The 13,720-nt window shown below is 57.2% G+C and overlaps 1 protein-coding gene across 5 annotated transcripts in view; it reads left to right on the top strand.

Annotated features, from left to right (window-relative positions):
* CNTFR (ciliary neurotrophic factor receptor) overlaps window positions 1-13,720 on the top strand; it is a 237,938-nt gene that overhangs the window by 72,733 nt on the left and 151,485 nt on the right. Inside the window, exon 1 of one of the 5 annotated variants that reach the window (XM_067316144.1) lies at window positions 9,730-9,753. The exons of 3 other annotated variants lie outside the window; for them this stretch is intronic. The gene's annotated coding sequence lies outside the window, so the exon portion shown is untranslated. Of the gene's footprint in view, window positions 1-9,729; window positions 9,754-13,036; window positions 13,050-13,720 lie in introns of those variants that run through there. One more of the 5 variants, XM_067316143.1, reaches the window with a different exon arrangement.

Raw genomic sequence — 13,720 nt, 5'->3', positions numbered from 1 at the left:
CTTTGCTGACTTGCTGCAGTGTGAGCAAACTCTGAGTTAACCAACAGTTTGCCATACAATGGCATCCTTGGTCCGAGCCCCCAAAAGCCCAAATTCAAACTTCCCAACTGCCTGTTGCACATCAGTGTGCAGCCAGGGCATCCGATCATGATGTTGCCTCTCACCCATGTGCAACCTCCCTGGGGACATCCCTTGGGTGACGCCACCAGTTTCGGTGACGTCCCGGCCCGCTCTCGCTGGCTGAGCATCGAGCCCAGGGCGCTCGGCTCCGCCGCGGCTCCGGCATGTCCTCCTCGCTGCAGCTCCTCTGGGCTAGCTGGACGGCTCTTCATCTGCTCTCCTCATCTGGATCTAATAGCTGTGCTCAACTCAGCTGTGCACATAGTCGCCGGGGGCACTGGGGAGTAGCCCCCTCCTCTTGCTCCCGGCACTGCCATGCAGCCGAGCCGGGCTCATGGTACAGCAGGGAATAAATGAGCCCAGGATTTTTAGCCATGTTAGGGAATTCCTTGCCAGGAGCTGCAGCTTTCCCAGCAGTTCCCCTTTAAGGGCGCCTGTATTTAGTACCATTTGTTCTGGTTTGTTTTCCCAAAAATAAAGTTGTAGAAGTAGCACAAAAGCTGGGGAGGAAACAATAGGAGGGAGCCAGAGGAAACAAAGCGGATTTGGAGATCTCCCTGCATCCCCTCTCCTCCCCACCCCAGTCTCCCAAAAATACTTGGGATTCTGGGATTAAAAATCCCTCTGTCTTTATTTACTGTAGGGCCTACAGGCTCCACCTATTGCCCATGGTGGGCTGTCTATGGAGGCGAAATGAAAAATGAGAGCAAGCTAGTGTTTTCCCTGTGTTTGGAGGTGGGGAGCTGGGGTAGGGAAGGGCTGCAGTGCTCTCTCCGGAGCCGGGAAGCACCTTCACCCTTCCTCGGCTCGGCACCACTGGAGACCCCGCCGGGAAGCTGCGGCGGAGCTGGGACGAAGCCTGCGCCTTGCAAAGCGCCGGCCGGTGCTTTCTCCTCCTCTCCCATCTGCAGGGCCAGGGAAGGTCTTTTGGGGACCGGCCTGGGACCTGCAAGTGCGTGGGTTCGTTTCCAGGCTCTGACACGGTGTTTTCCTGTGCGACCTCCGGCCAGTCGGCTCCGTCTCCGCGCTCCGGGCCCTCGGATTCCCCCTGGATACAGCGCAGATAATTCTCCCTTCCTCTCTCTCGCCACCTGAAGTTAGTTTCCTCTAGATGACAGGGGTCAGGAGTGCTCGGGTGCTGAAAGATCAGCATGTGCTGGCCTGGATCAGGGCCTCGCGTTCTCCTGCGATTCCCACTGCGTTCGGGATTGCTCCTGGCCTGCTGCGCTGTGTCGCGCGATGTCCAACGGCCTCCCGCCCCGGGAACCGCTGCACCGTGCCACGCAGGAAACGCTGCCGTGCGCCGGGCGCAGAGCTCCCTGGGGATCGTTTGGGGAGAGCGGGGTTTGGCGGCTTCTCTTCTGCGCCGTCTCTGCCAGGAGGGACGAGTCCGGTCCTGCGGCAGCGCCCCGAGCTCGCTGGCCTGCCCTCGCTGTGGGAGCTTCCCTGTTGGCAGAAAAAGCGCTCGACCGCGTGAACAAACCCGAGAGGTAACACCTAGGAACGCGCGTGTCGGGCTGGGCGACTGTCGCCGCTCGGCCCAGGCCCGAGCCAACTCATTTAATGCGCTCCAGGCGCTCGTCTGTGAGATCGCGGCTTCAGTGGCCACCGTGCCGGGAAACCGCTCTGCTCGCCTTGCCTCGGGCTAGCGCAGGGCCTCTCGGAGGGGCGGGGGGCGCCTGCGCGCTCGGACGGGGGCCCAGGTAAGTCACCTTCTCGCCGCGGTTGTTTGCACAGCTGCGGGTGGTCGTGCCCGCTCCAAGAACTCCGCATTCTTCCTTCTGCCTGAATATCCGCGACCGGCATCCGTCCGCGCTCAGCGCGCTTTGATTTCCGTCGGGGAGCCTGGGAAGAGCGCTGGAATCTAACACCCGGCGGCTCCGACGCGGCCCGGCCGTCTCCGCCCGTGGCTGGCGTGGCGCTCCGCGCCGGCGCGTCCGAGCGCCTTGGCAGCGGCGATAGCCCGCACCCTGCAGCCCGCCGGGCCGTTTCCCTCCCCGCGGAGACCTGGCGACTGCGCGCCGGCCCGCCAGGGCTCGCCGGCAACGCCACGGAGCAGGGCTTGGGGCGCCTTTGCTGGGCGCTGGAGGCCGGCTGCTCGCCCATAACCCTTCCCCGGGGCAGAGGCGTCCCCGCTGCCCCCCTCCTGCTCGCGAGCCTCGGGCTGGCGGCGGACCCTCGACGCCTCCGGCGCTGGCAGCCTCCCCGCCCAAAGCCTCCGGCGTCGCCCAGCGCTTTCTGCTTTCTTTATCGCCGGCTCTGCCGCCTACCAGCGAGCCCTTCGCTGCGTGCACGTTTTATTGCGGTGCCTCTGAAACATTGACAACCCGCTGACATCCTTCTTTTTCTTTTCTTTTTTTTTTTTTCCTCTCCCTCCACTGCCTCCTTCACCCCCTTCCCCAGCACCGAGTCCAACTCCCTGTTAGTGGTTACTGCGAGAGTTGCATGGCTTCTTGCTATTTCTTGCTGCTCCAAGGGGCTTTGCAGAGAGCTTTAATGCTGTCTCCGTTTGTGCCGAGACTCTGCAAACGTAGGTTAAGTGTCAGCCTTGCACAGACAGCACACCGGGGCAGCTGCCTCTGCTAGCCCCGGGATTTACTACAGGCAGTTTATTTTCCCAAGGAAGTTAGTTTCCGAGATAGCATCTGGTTTTTATGAGGTCTGATCAAATAAGGTGGTATGTGTGTGTGGATGGAGGGGAGATGTTTTTATGTCTTTATGCTTATTTTTAACGTTTTATGAATAGCGGAGTGATGAGTTGCTTGCCTTGTTCCAAAACGCATCTCTTGTGACCATGGTCTTGCTGAAATTATTGCTGAATCCAGAAAGCAAGTTGTATCTCTGAACTGAGTAAGGGGCAGTCTGGATATTCATACCATGAAGCATATTATTATTAGCAGTAAGTACTGTTTTTTTTTCCACTACAAGGCAGAATTATTCCTTCAGTATCTTGAGCGTTGCGTGACAGCCAGCCCGCCATGGAAGGTTATGGGTGAAGACCAGATACTTTTGCAAGCAATTCGCGGGTCCTTTGAAACTATTCAGCAAATAGAGAGAAATAATGTGTTCTAGGGGGCTTGGGCTCAGTTTGCAAATAATTTGTCTAGAATAGAAAAGGTTAGAGGTTTGAATGTGCTTTTGTGGGTAAAGCTATGGAGAGAAGCTGTGTGCAAGTTTCTAAAGGGCTTCCGGGCTTTCATCAGTAAGCAGTGAGTCTTATATGGAAGAAATAGTAAAGAAGGAATAGATGGAAGCTTGCTGTGGAGTTGATTGTGTTTGTTTCTTTTATAGCTTCAGTTTAAAAAAAAAAAAGAAATGAAAGCAGAAGTCACTGGTGTTAGCGTTTGGGGGAATTTTTTGGAAGACAATTGGAGAGGGAAGGAGAAAACACTGAAAAAAATATTGCAGTGGTGGAAGATGGGACTCTGCTATCTGCAACCCTTTCATTAATGGGTGATTAATAAGTGATGTGCTAATGGCGTATGGGCACCTGGTTCCTTGTGGCTTCCCATTTGGGTAGGTTTAAAAGTATCTACGCAGCCATCTCATCTCATTTATATTTTAATGCCATCACCTCGCCTCTTCCTTCTCCCTTTCCTCCCCGTGCTTCTCAAATGCGCCTCTTCTTCGCTTTTCCCAGGCTTGTTGCGACGGGACCGGCCAGGCTATGGGCGCGCTCCCGGCGGGACCCCCCCGAGCTGCTCTCCAGCAGGCTGCTTCCCTTCTCCTCCAGCCTTGCCGGAGGCACCTCCGCTTATCTGGATGCGAGCGGTTAATCCGCTCTCCCACGGCGACCCCCGCAGAGCCCACCCTGCTGACAAGGATAACAAAGCCGCGCGGCCGCCCCTCGGCACATCCCGGGCTCGGGGATTTGTTTTTCATTTCCGCTGGCTCTCTCCTCTCTCCCCCTTTGAAACGCAACTATTTGGCAGTCGGTCCCGTCGCCCCTTTTGCTTTCCTGCAGCGGATTGTTCCTTCGGGGTGTTGCGTTAGCTGAGGTGATCACGGGGCGGGTAGTTGTGTCTAGGCCACTGGATGTCTTCTCTTCAGACAAGACACTGAGAGCAGACCAGCTCCATAAAGTCCAACCTCGGTGCCTGCTTGCCAACCCCTTGGGGACCACAGCCAGGCTTCCCTAGCTCCTTCCTTTTACCATTCCATGCACCTCAGTTTTTACTGCAAAACTTTCAAATATGCAAATATTTTTTGTAACTGGTACAGAAAAAGGTGTTGAAATAACGTAGGTTGGCAAATAACATATAATAACACAGGCTGGCAAAATAGCTGGTATTTCTGCTATCGTAGAAGAAGTCAGTATCAACTGGAACTAGGATTTCCTTTGCAATGCTCAGAAGAGCAAAGCATAAATGCAAAAGAACACTCCTTCCTGTTGCAATAGGGGATAACAGCTGATTTAGCATCTGCACCCAGATTAGTGGCGGATACATCGTGCAAGTAAGCCGGGATCCCAGTGTCATTGCAGTCGTTTCCAGCTGGGTACCAGCTGTCCCGACCCATTGCCCACGGTATGGCAAGATGATGCTGCATCCAGACTCTGGCTTTTATGAAGATCAGAGCTGCCAGTCAGGAGTGGCTGATCCTTCATGCAGTGAATTCCTCCCCTTTCTGCTCTGGGAATTGCCGAAAGCAGTTCACGTAGGATGCAGGATTTGGGGGATAGGGAGCCCGTGTTTGTGCATGCGTGTGGGTGCGTGTAAGGGAGATGAGCTGTGCAGGCTGAGACAAAACTTTCTGTTAGCTTGATAGAAGACCGAGGAAAATATAGCCCTGAGCTTTGACTGAAAGCCTGGGTGCTTCTTTACCAAGAAAATGCTACTTGTTGTTTGCACTGCTGCAAGTTATTTACACAGTGAATCCTGCCAGCAAATGTTTACATCACTCAGGAGCAATTTGCTGAGCATTTTCAACAGCAGAAACTTGGAGTCGTTGCTCTTGGCTGCCTCACGAGATGCCCGGCCCTGCCTCCCACGGAGGAAAGGTGCTGGGGGCGAAGGCGCTCCAGAGATCAGGCTTTCCAAGCTCTGCTGCCGAGTCTGTGTGGCTTCAGGGAGCCGCTTTGCCGAGGGGAGCTCCGAGACCGGAGGCGGTGGGGACGTGACCCTGCTGATGAGCTGCTTGTCCCTGTTTCAGCTCTTCCCATGGAACCAAGCTCTCCCCAAAACCTTTCCAGCATCTTTCTGGGGTTTAGTTTGCTGTCTGCACTATTTCTCTTCCTCCTCTGGCCTTGCCTCTCTTTCGGCTCGCTCAGTTGTGGTGGCTTCGGGGCAGGGGCTGCAATTCCTGCTACGTGTCCAGGTGGCTCCGGTCCCCACTCTCAGCTGAGGCCTCGAAGGACAGCTCAAGTACTGCTGATAAATAGCGCTGGGGTCAAGGGCAGCTTTCTGCACCAAATCTGCCATGTGCACATTCGTGTCCGACTTCAAAGCTGGCTTTCTGCGAGTGTTTTGCAAGCCTTGCTGCTCCCATGCACATTTCTTACCTTTAGCTGAAGTATTTCTGGAAAACAGATGCAAGTTTTTCATGGGAAATTATTTGGAGGTATTTGCTTCGCTCTGGTCACGTGTCATGAAGGAGCAAAGGGTGCCTCGCTGTGACCCAGGAGCCTCTGTTTAATTATTTGCCCATACAGAACTACTCAACAGATAAGAGATAGCTGCCTCATGTTGCACACTTGTTTTTCCCAGTCTCTCATTTGCGATGAGGTGAGCATAAGCAGGGATTAGTTTGTTAAGCTGTGACAGTTCATTAAACTTCTTGGACTTTTTCTCTGCATTTCCTCTCCGGACACTGCTGGTGGCTGAGCCGTGCGTGTGCATGTGTGTGCGTGCAGATACTGTGTGACGAGACAGGCAGTGGAAATTTTGATGATTTCAGTTCCCAAACATCCCTATCTATTTGCAAAGCCAGCACAGAGCTTGCAAAAACTATTGCATTTCAGATGCTTCTATTTGTAAAAGCCTGTGGAAGCAAAGTTCATTTTTCTTGGCTATTTTTTCCCTTGAAGTAAGCCCCTTTTCGGTCAAAACCTCTTGGCTGATGTTTAGATGGGTGAAACTTGGTGAAATTAATGGGAGCAGTGCCCTGAATCTTCTGTGCAGCTTTTAAATTCTCTGACTTGTAAACAAGGGGTCCAGTTTGCTTTCGTGTGTGGCAGAGGAAAATCCCGAGGCTCAAAGGTAAAACAAGACGGATGCTAAGTGGGAATAGTCACAGAGCTCGGCTGCCCCATTCCCGCGCTGACACCCCATTGCACTAATTGCTGAGCACCAGGAGGGGTCAGAACTGCAGGTACCCGTGGGTGTATATCGGAGCAAGCCCGCGGCACGGTGCCAGGACACAGCGAGGCCGTGCTGGTTGGTATTGCAGGCCACAGTCTCGGTGCCACGGCGGCATCTCTGCTGCTTAGACTGGGACTGCTGCAGGGTTTTTCTTCTGTAAAGCCCCTAGGAAACAAGGTGTTTTTTCATATACATTGCTGTTGCTCTTGCAGGGTGCATTCCCTGGGGGAGCAAAGACTGGGTAGCTGTAAGGTGTGTGGCCAAGCTGAGATAAAAGCTGGGCTCCTCTGCAGCTTCCTCGCCATGAAGGGCAGCTCTTGAGTGAAATGCTGTGGTTAAAGCTGTGGCTTGGGGCAGCAAGAGCGAGGGGTGCTGCTGCATGGGCTGCACTGTCACACCGGTCCCTCTGGGCTGCGAAGCCTGTATAACCATGTTTTTGGGGGCTTGCAATGAGGCCACAGCGTGCAGGACTCGGTTGGGCTCTTGGAAGAGGTTGGGTGCCCTGTTGGGTAAAAGTGCATGGGAATGGGCTCCTCGTTAAGTTTTTCCAAACTCATCTTTGAGAGGAAATTGCACGCAAAGCCGTGCCACCCCATGGCGGGTTTCACCCGCGCGGAGCGCGGAAGGGGCAGCTGAAAAGGAGACGTGTGAGCAGCTCTGTGCAGCCACAGAAATCTCATTTTGATCCTCTGTGGTGGGAAAGGAAATGGAGCAATAACCCAGGACGGTTTAATAGAGTTTGGGTGAAATACGGTTGTTTTTGTAAGCTGGTCTCTGTGCAGCGAGGACTCTTTGGCCCGTTTGTTGTGCTTGGCTCCACTCTGGATGTTGGCACCAGCTGCTCTGCAGGTGCACATGTCTTTGGCAGGAAGGAGCTGGGATTTGGGGATTCGCCTTGGTCGGGGCTGGGGTGGGGGGAGAGGAAAAAAGCAATAAGAGATGGCGTTATTGCCTTGCAAGCGAGGCAGCCGGTCAGGGGAGGGGGAAGCCGGCAGCGCCGGGGGCAGTTTGGGTCTCTCTTGGCAGGGATGAGACAGAGCGGTCCTCTCCCAGCCCAGCTTCTTCTCCCTTCCCCAACTCCAGCAGAAAGTGGGAGCACGTCCTTCAGGCTGGCGGGGGCTCCCGGACCAGTTTTGGAGCACAGGGATGAGTGGGAGCCGACTGGGAGCACCCGCGGGCCGTTCAGTGAGGTCTGTCCAGCTCGGCAGGAGGATGGGGGGAAGAGGCAGTCGTTTGCCCTAGCAAAAGCCTGCGTTTGAGCCAGGCAGACCTCCGAGTGCTGGCACAGACCCAAGGCGCGTTCGCTTCCTGCCACCCTTTCAAATTAAGAAAACGATTCATTTTATTTCTTTAATTTTCCAAATGGAAGTGAATTGGCTTCACTGGCAGGTGCCTGATTGACGTTCCTGAGAAATGGAGCCCTGTGACTTTCCGGAGAGAAAGCGAGGTGAGGGCTCGCCACGGGGATATGCCGTGTCCCGCCGCCCCGCGTGGCAGTGCCCCGATGGGGACCCAGCCCTGATGTTTGGGGTGCTGGGGCTACTTTGTCCTGGGATCCCCGTTAGAAAAAAAATCCCCAAAGTGGCCGAGTTTCGCCCAACAGGTAAAACAATTTTAACGCTAAGCTCCCCCAAGGCTCTTCAGGGCAGCAAAGCGAGCTGTGTCACCCCAGATGCCCTCTATTAACTCCTCCCGTTCAGTGTTTTATGAGTATGACTTTTCATCTTGCTTTTATTATGCTTTGCCGAGTCTTTATCATGCATCTGCATAGTCCCCTGCCTGCCTCAAGGGGACACTATCAGTAAATTACTCCGGCTTCGCAAGCGCGGGGAGTGAATGTTGCTGAAGCCTCCCTTGCAAGGAGGCGTCGGGGCAGGATGCTTGCCTGCCAGCTCCCCGAGGAGACCCGTGGGGACGGCCACGCTGTGCCTGAGCGGCTCGGCTGGCCGTGCGCTGGGCTGCTCAGCCCCCATCCCACGCACACGCGCTCTCCTCTCCTCCCCCGGGACTTGCACATCTGCATGGGACGCTGCAAAGCCCAGCGCCGCAGCCCAGCACCTCTGCTCCCGGGCTGCGACACTGGGCCAGCACATGTCTGCACACCTTGGCAGTGCTCGCCAGTGCAGGGCTCTCTCCTGAGCCAGTTGCCGCTCGTCCTGTAGTGGAATAAGTGCCAGGAGATGGAGAAGGGAAGATTATCCCTACTACGTCGCAGCGATTATCAAATCTATACGCTGCATCAGTCAAACAAACCACAGCCGGCCGCTCGCTCCTAGAGCACTTGGCATGTAATTAGGTCTAGCTCCCCAATCTCTTGTTAAATCTCGAAGATCCCTTCCTAATCTCTTACGCTGTAGTCTCTCTTACGACTTTTTTTTCCCCTGCTGCTATTTTTCTCAGTGCTGCTTTTCCCCTGCTCTGCCCTCTCCCATCTTCTGGGGCCGGCAGTGAGTGGAGCCGGGAGCTGCACGGCCCCGAGGTGCGGCTGGCTGGGCGAAATGCAAAACCTCACGATTTTCAGGCACCAGTTTGCGCTAGTAACCCAAGTTAGAGCGTTTGCTGCCTGCGTGGGATTGAGCCCTCCGAGGCCGGCGGGAGAGCCCAGCCTGCCCACCCCAGCGGAGGTAAAGCCTGGTGTGCTCAGGGGCTCGGAGCCGCGAGATGCGCCTGGCAGAGGCAAACCCGCAGGGCACGTGGGCAGCGGAGCCGTGCTTTGGAGTGGTTTCCTCCCTGGCAACGTTGCAGGCTGGCCTGGAGGAGCAGCCGCCGTGTTTGCTCCAGCAGCGGCTCCCCCCGGGCTCTGGGTCATCTCGCTCAGCGGTGCTGGTTTGCGCGCCCAGGCATTTCTCGCCTTTGCTCCGTCTCCCCTTGGCATCTCAGCAGGTCCCTCCGGGGTCCGGCTGGCGCGGGGCAGGGATGCAAGCGGTGCTGGTGGGTTTGGGAGCAAGCTTGCAAAGCCTCGAGCTGCTCCACCGGGGCCTCTGCGCGGGGAGCTGGAGAGCGTGTTTGTGTCACTGTGCTGATCCCAGCTTGGCTATTAAAAAAGGGAGCTTAATTGGCCTTTGGAGGGGGAAAAACAGTTCCTACGCTCGCTTTGCTGCTTTCAGAAAAGCAAGCCGTCTCCCCCGGCTTGTGAACACTGCGTGTCCCCCGGGGCCCACCCTGCTGTGTCATCCACACGAGCCCGAGAAGCTCCGCGTCTCCTCTCCCTGCTGCCCCGTCCGCGGAGGAAACCGTCCTCCCGACTTCCGCGCAAAAACGCCGAGCCGAGCCCTGACCTCACGGGTAGCGCGTTGTCAAACCGGAGCCATCGCCAGCGGCTGGAGCAGGACGGGTAAAATGCGAGCTGTCTGCGATTTGTTTGGCAGCCAGAGAGATGCAGATAAAAGCTCTGCTGTCTAACAGGGAGATAAATTTGATCTCTTGCTAATTCAGGGGTAAAAGGAAACGCAGCAGCTGGGTTTTGTAATCCTGTGCGGGCGAGGTTTTCTGGGAGATACAGTATATCTGGCTCATTTTTACATGGGTATTAGGGTTGTGACAATTTAATTGCAGCGAGTTCTCCGGCGGGGGAGCGGGAATCAATAGGTGTCGGGCAAGGCGCTCATTTTAAGATAAAGTCTATTTGTAAATTACAGTCATTTGTCTCCTTGCCCCGTCGGAAGGAGTTAATTGCGAGTTGCCTGAAGCACGGGCCGTGCCGCAGCCCGGAGCTGGGCGCGCGCCGCGGGCGCTCTCGCCGGCAGGCGGGTCCCCCCGGGCTCCCCACCTGGCCGCGCGCCCCGGGGGCATGTTGCAGGCGGGCCGGGGCGGCGAGGGGTCCGGCGGTGCTGCCGGCTAGCGGCGCCGCCGCTGTAGTTCAGGCGGCGGGGACCCGAGCCCTGGGGGGGGGGGTGCTGGGGGGGGAGCTGGGGGCGATGAACCCGAGCCCTTAAGCGTGTCCTGTAATCCCTTTTCTGGCCTGGAGGATCGGCAGCCTCTTCAATTACCGGGGCATCGAGGGTATGCGTTTCCGAAAGGCCAGCCCTAGGCTGCGAGGAGAGCGGCCAAAAATACTCCACTTATTTGCGTGCTCTGGGGACTCGCCTTACAAGGCTGGAGCATATTTCGTTAAACAAATAAAAAAAGAAAATGGAAAAAACAACAAAAAAACAGAGGCTGAGATTTGCAGGCTGGGGCGAAGGGGAGGGGAGGCCTTCAAGGGCTCCCCGAGGGCCGGCGCTGCCCCAGGCGCGTGTGCTTGCATGGACCTCCGAGCTTCCCGACTCCTGTCCTGCCTCCGCGGGGACACGGCTCTCCGCGAGCAGACGCTACGATGTGTGCGTTAAGGGTTTGCTCCCTGGGGCCTTGGGCAGGTACGGTCTTAGCTTACAGGCACCTCGCAAATAGGAGAAGCTTCGAGGGAGTGCTGTGGTTCCCAAATTTGTCTGGGGCGGGGGGAGATGGGTTCCTGTCCTAGCTTTTGCATTGCACGGGCAGACGGAAAATCTCCCCCTCTCCCCCCAGCCGCTGTGTGCTGCAGACTCACAGCAGCGACCCAGCTGCAATATTGGCCCCTGGATGTTGTGCCTGAGGGGTCATCACTGAAGGCTGCCTCTGGCAGCAGCTGGGCTTTTGGGGCCTGTGCTGGAGACTGCAGGGTCAGGGTGCAAGGGGTGGCTTGGTAATCCCCTTCCCCCTCTTAACACCAGTTCAATGCCAGCAGTGTTTCCAGCAAGAACATTTTGGTGGCCGTTCCCCAGCCTGGGAGCAGCGTCTGACCCTGCCTGGAGCTGCTTGGCTCTGGTGGAGGCACGTGCAGAGGTGGGCGCGGGGACCCCTGGGCGAGCAGCGGCGGGGAGCGCGGGGGCCTGGGGCACGTGCAAGGGTTAGCAGTGCCTGCAGCCGGTCCAGCGAGGGCACCCACCAGCGTCCTTTGCGTGCGGGCTGAATGTGGCCACGTGCACCGGTGTGGTGAACCTGCATGGAGAAGGCCGCGCTTCATGTGTGCAAACAGATGTGTGCGTGCACGTGCTCAGCAGCACACGGAGGGATGCAGGCGCCTTGCACGCCCGGGGGAAGGACGAGGCTGCCTCTGCTCGCAGCCTCTGCGGGGGGAGACGGAGGCGCGCACGTGACGGTATCCGTGCCTTGCACGCTGGCCACGTTGCGCTCACGTGCTGCGATTCTCGCAGGCACCCAAAGGAGTCATCGAGCGCGCACTGATCACGGCGCGCTGCCAAAATCCTCTGGAATCTGCTCCCCTGCGTAACCCCTTCCCAGGTCAGCGGCGGGGTTTGCAGCAGCAGGTGCTGAAACCCTTCCCTCCTTGCGACCTGCCCCGCTTGCTTTTCCAGCACATTTTCCGGAGGTCAGTCGTCCCCTCCCCACCGCTGGATTGCTTTCCTGGCCTGCCCACCTGCTCCTTCCACCCAGCAGCTTTTTTGGAGTTGGAGAGCAGAATGGGGGCGGGGGGGCGGGGAACATGTTGGGGGAGCACGAGTTGAAGGAGAACTTGATCCTATCCTCACTGGGCTGAAATCTTGCAAACCTTGTGCTCTGCCCTGGCAGCTCTCGAAGAACCAGGGCCGAACATGGCACTAGTTATTTCTGGTCACTGGCAGCTATTCCTGGCCCTGACCTGAAGGATGGTGCTTTTCCTCTCCTGCTTGCCCATGCACAAGGGTAATCTTGCTTCGGTGCACGGAGAGGGGCACGCAGTTAGCGATCTATAAATAACCACAGCCGTGGGCGGCCTCCGGGAAAGGCACCAAGCGGAAAGCATCCATGTGCTCTGTGGGCAGCTGCCAGTCAGGATCCCCTGCCCGCTCCGGCTGGGAACAGCTCAGGGGCAATGTTTGCTCTAGAGGAATCGGGATGCCACCTGGTACAAGTACTTCCCCTTGTGGTTTTGAGCACCCCTAAAGAGCCAGTGGGGCTTTCAGGCTGAGGGGTTGAGCGATTGCTCGGGCAGGGGTGTATTTTTTAATTTTCCTCGCAAGCAGCTCATGTTGGGCAGCAGGTCTCTCCCTCTCTGCTTTCCACCTCGCTCAGGGTTGTCTCGTTGGGACGTTACTTGGATCACGCTATCTACGTGTGAGCAGCACGTGGCGCAAGGACATGAGTGCAGAGGGGACTGCTGGAGGAGGGCAGGGGCTGGCTTCACCCCGTGCTGCGGGGAAGGGTCTTTCTGACGGAGACGCGTCCCTGGAGCTGGTTTGATGTGTCCAAGTATCCAGCTCCCTTGCACTTGCAAGGGTCGGTTCTTCATGTCCCTTCTCCTTACGGGGCTGTGTCTTCCCAGCGCCGTGGCTTTGCAGTGGTGGGCCTAGGGTGTGCAGATGGCTCTGCAAGGAGCGTCTCTCTGGCTATCTCCTCTGTGGCTGCTGCATCCTCGGGCTGGGGGCTCCCCGCGTGCCCTCCTCCGGGGACGAGGCCGTTTCGCTTGTGCGGAGTCCCAGGCAGCTGCTCGAGCTGGACTCCATGTGGTGCTGCTGCTGCATCCCACGGTGCACCGGTCTGTGAGAGGCCGGGCAGTGATGCTGGGGAAGGTCTTTCTTCCCCCATCCTCTCTGGAGAGGGTTGAGCAGCCCCCGTTTCCCTACGGATGCGTCACGCTGTGTTTGGAGAGGCAGCAGACTGCGCAACGGGGTAATGCATGCAGGACTGATCTCTGGGTGGAGGCAGCTTTGCTGGAGGGTGCATGCACCGGGCAGAAGTGGCTTGAAGTTTCCTTAGCACGTTTCCCCGGCTCTCCATCCCTGTCTTTGCTTTTCCACGCCCTCACTTTCTGTCCCACTGTCTTTCCGCCTGGCTTGTGCTCTCGCATTCCCTCTCCACCTCTCTTGCTTCCCCCCTGTGCTTTTCATCCCTCCTTCTCTCGCTCCATCACTCCCCCACGCTCCCACATGCTCCCTGCTCCCACTACTTTCCTCCTCCTCCTCCTCGTCCTCCCCTCAACGCACCCCCCGGCCCCTCTCGCCGGTCGGGTACCGTTTTACTCTGCAAACACCAGCTGCCTTGTTTTTCTCGCGTTGCAGTAAATGTTTCGGCAGCTCTGTGGAGATCGCTGGAGCCGCCGAACAAAGGCGCCTTTCATTTTAGCAGCGGGATGGAAAGTGCCTGTGCCATTGGGCTGCGAGGTCGGCAGTCAGGTGGCTCTCGTGCTCCCACCCGAGCCTCCTTGCTGAGGGGGAAGCGGTCCCCCCCGCTCCCCGGGCTGAACAGCGGAGCGGGAAGCCCACGGGGAGGATGGCGTTTTCAGAGTTTGTTTGAAAACGCCCGGCTTATTTCGTTGAGTGCCCCTCCCACCTTTCCTGTTG

This window comes from Apteryx mantelli, chromosome Z, assembly GCF_036417845.1.
Source record: "Apteryx mantelli isolate bAptMan1 chromosome Z, bAptMan1.hap1, whole genome shotgun sequence".
Taxonomy (NCBI): domain Eukaryota; kingdom Metazoa; phylum Chordata; class Aves; order Apterygiformes; family Apterygidae; genus Apteryx; species Apteryx mantelli.
This window is presented reverse-complemented; position numbering and strand designations above follow the sequence as displayed.